The following is a 3,999-nucleotide window of genomic DNA, read 5'->3' on the forward strand; positions in this document are numbered from 1 at the left end:
CTTCAAGGTAGAGCATTACTACCTCTTACGGGGAGAATTCCCTAATTTCATAAGTCATAGTCTCTCCCTTTGCCAGGACTTCATAGCTATTTGAAGGGATATCATGATATTCTACCTTAATAAAATAGTAATTTGTGAATATATTCTTCCTCTGCTAGACTTGTAAAGGCCAGGACAACATTCCTTTTTTAGTGCTATTACCAGTGATTTGTATGTATATAGATAATATTTCTCAAAGTGGTTTAAAGTTATATGCAATTTCAAATATCATAATCTTTGAATGTAAAAAAGGAAGGATAGATTTTCTTTTAAAGTAAAATGAATTAACTGGCATTTTCTCTGCTTCACCATCACAATTTGTCTACACATCTATTACAGCATTTTTCATGTTATTTAGATATGCATCACAGCATAAGTGCAAGACACAGATAATAGACTAAGATAATGTTTTGTAACAATTTTAGCACAATGCCTGGTTCATAGCATAGCTGAAAAATAAAAAAGATGTTGAATTTGATTTTTGTTGTATATACAACAAATTCATTACTGTAATGAATTAACGTACATGAGCATAAGCTGATAGAAATGTTCTGAAACTAGATTGTGGTGATGGTTGTATAACTACAAATATTCTAGAACTTACTGACATGTACACTTGAAATGAATGAACTTTATAATATGTAAATTATATCTCAATAGAGCAAGGGAATAGACAAAGCAGTTAAAAGACAACCTACTAAATTGCAGAATAGTTATGCAGAAAACCTAGAGGCATCTCCAACTTGCTAGTTACCTTTTGCCCAGTTTCTCAACCCGAGTGTTCTCCTTCCCTCTGCTAGCAAGAAATGCTAGGAAGGTGTGACAGATGTAATATAGCTTTGATAATTAAAAAAAAAAAAAAAAAAGTGGTGTGGTGGTTCTATTACTGTCCATCAAGTCAATAGCTGGTTACATAACCAAGGACAAATCACTTCCCCCATGAAGGTGTTCATTCAGTTCTCTTACCTTTAAAATGAAAGGCTTGCAGACCTGGTGTGCTATGCTTGCCCATCTGCAACACTGGAGAAGTTGGCCCAGGTGGCGACAGCGTAGAGGATGAAGAATAGACAGATAACTCAAGCTGAGCCAATTAGATTCCTCTTCTAGAACTGTGGGCTTCTGGGCCAGTACCTAGGACAAGCTAAGCGAAAGTCGTGTCAACGCCTGTCGTCAGCCCAGTAGTTGGACTGTTGATAATCGGAGGAATGCCAGAGGGAAACAACTGAGAGTGAACAGCAAGCAAATGAAGGAAACCTGAAGCAGAGTTGAGAAATGGTGGCAAAGGGCCTCGTTGCTTCCAGCATTCTGTTTCCTGTGAGATCAAGCAATGCTCTGTGTGGTATTCTTGAATTCCATGAAACCTGTTGAATCCTTTTAATAATACCCATTCTTTTCTTGCTCTAACTATTGCTATTCTTAGCAATTAAAAGAATCTTGTCTAGAAAAGAAGTCATTGCACTGATTTCTGTGGTGGTTCCCAGCTCTTCTACCGTCTTTAGATTTTATGTCACTGCCCAGCATGCCTTTGGCACCCATGCCTAGCAATGAGACAATGACTTCCTTGCAGATAAATCAGTAATATCCCCATTAAAAGCCACTTTCTTTCTCTTTAATAAAATTAACCTTGAATTCACCAAACTAAAATATGCAAAGCTGAAACTTACATCAGTGTTTATCAAGATTGGAGCACTATACAAATGAGTTAATTTTTTTTTTTTTTATCTATGCTCTTCTAAAATGTTTTGGCTAATGATATGACTGAAATAGAAGAGTTTCTAACTTTCAAATCATGAAAACAGTGTTATACGTTAACATGAACAAAAGTGGATCCTTGAACCAGAGCTAAGGAAGATTTCTTCTAGATTGTCAAATACATATTTGGAAATACTTGTTGGATAAGTTTAATGCAATTATGAGGCTCTTCCACCTCATTTTCAAACCCTGTATTTTAGTGTAAGCTTGCACTAAAAATTAAGATAGCCAAAATAAGGTGTGGGATTCTGTGGTCTACAACTGTTAGCAAAAGCTTCCTAGCTTTTAAAGAACACTCCTTCCAGCTCAGTCACCTCTATTCTCTTGCTCTCTGCAGTTTCTAATCTTTGAAATAGGATAATAGCTCCCATGAGGGGAAGTCGAAACTCTAGTGATTAAAATCCAACTATACCATTCTGCTTCACTCCCACTTCATAAAATGGATTTTGAAAATGGCATGCAAATGCAAATCACCACATTATCCCATTTTACAGGGCCTAAATGATTTTATGTGCCTTCCAAAGAAGGAGCTAATATGTCCCATAAATAAAACAATCAAATTGTTTTTAAAGTCTCCAGCCTGTTTTCCCACCAGACCACCCACTCTGACTTTACAGCCAGACCAGAAGTAGAAAATCAGACATCCTACCTAATTTACACAGAACCCATGAAACCGCCTCTACCATCTTATTTTGTTGTAAGAATTTAGAATGACCACAGGACCTTTCTGGGTATCATACAAGAATAACTGGAACACAGCACACTGAACTCAAATGAGCTATCAGTTCCCTACTTAGCAAAGGTTCATTTATGCTCTGGAGCAGCAGTTCTCAGTCAGGGGTGATTTTTGTTCCCCAGGGGCACCTGGCAATGTTTGGGTACATTTTGGTTGTCCCATTGTGGAGCGGGTTGAGTACTACTGGCATCTATGGGATAGAGGACAGGGATGATGTGAAGTATCCTATGTCTGAAATTTGGTTCAGATATCAAGACTGGTGATCATATACACACAGACAACCCAGAGGGTGTGAAAGGTTTATTGCTCATACAATAATGCTTCCTGGAGAAGTGCAGGTGCCCAAGTCAGTCTGAAAATGGCTTGGGTTTTATTGTGGTTAGGAAGTAAATCTAGAGTTAGGGTTCCTGCTCCCAGGCCTGGGTTTGCCTGATTTGAATTTCCCTGCTACTGCCAACAGTAATCCAAGATGGCGGAGTAGAAGAACATGCGCATATCTCCTGTGAGAACACCAGAATTGCAACTAGCTGCTGAATAATCATCGACAGGAGAATGTTGGAACCCACTAAAAAAAGATACCCCACATCCAAGAACAAAGGAAAAGCTGCAACAAGATGGTAGGAGGGGCACAATAGTGTTTAAAATCAAACTAGAGCCAAGGGTAGGAACACCTTAGCTTTCTTACTACTACTACTACTAAGTCGCTTCAGTCATGTCCAACTCTGTGCGACTCCAGAGACGGCAGCCCCCCAGGCTCCCCCGTCCCTGGGATTCTCCAGGCAAGAACACTGGAGTGGGTTGCCATTTCCTTCTCCAATGCATGAAAGTGAAAGTGCAGTCACTCAGTTGTGTCTGACTCCTAGCAACCCCATGGACTGCAGCCCACCAGGCTCCTCTGTCCATGGGATTTTCCAGGCAAGACTACTGGAGTGGGGTGCCATTGCCTTCTCCTTTCTTAGGACTGTTCAGATGTGGGACAAAAAATCAACGGGAAGTGGTAGGGTTTGGAAGTTGTCAGTGATCATCAAAAATGGAGTCAGTTTCTTTATCACATCCTACAACACACAGGACAAAAATACACAACAGTACTTTTCCAAGCTTAAATTTCAGTAGTACTAAGGTTTTAAGAGCCCCTGCACTGGAGGTGGGGTGGTCTGAGTCAGGCTCTATCTAGGTAGTGGCTGAGTGGATGTTGTGAGTGCTTCCAAGATGCCTCCTCAGCACCCAGCACTCACTTTTCCAGCTGTGCAGGCTGCTGGCTGCTGACTTCTCCGGGTAGAGTTCCTCTGCTGGAACTGCCCTTGGCCAGCAAAGGAAGCTACGTCACCTGAGGCAACTCCCCTTCCTTGGGAGCAGCCTACAAGCAGGTATCAAGCTGTGGGGATACAGATGCTCCCTGTCCTCAGCTGAGAACAACTCTGCTGGCCTTCCAAGCTCCCCATAGGGATCAACTAGACCTCTGTCATAACTGC

General features: G+C 40.8%; 1 long non-coding RNA gene across 1 annotated transcript in view; it reads right to left on the minus strand.

Moving 5' to 3' along the window:
* Window positions 1-917: 917 nt before the first annotated feature.
* Window positions 918-3,999, minus strand: part of LOC104991584 — an 8,788-nt gene continuing 5,706 nt past the window's right edge. The window contains exon 3 of the long non-coding RNA XR_825622.1: window positions 918-1,180. This is a non-coding gene — a long non-coding RNA (uncharacterized LOC104991584). The remainder of the gene's footprint in view (window positions 1,181-3,999) is intronic.

Source organism: Bison bison, unplaced genomic scaffold (assembly GCF_000754665.1).
Source record: "Bison bison bison isolate TAMUID 2011002044 unplaced genomic scaffold, Bison_UMD1.0 scf7180017864194, whole genome shotgun sequence".
In the NCBI taxonomy this organism is placed as follows: Eukaryota; Metazoa; Chordata; class Mammalia; order Artiodactyla; family Bovidae; genus Bison; species Bison bison.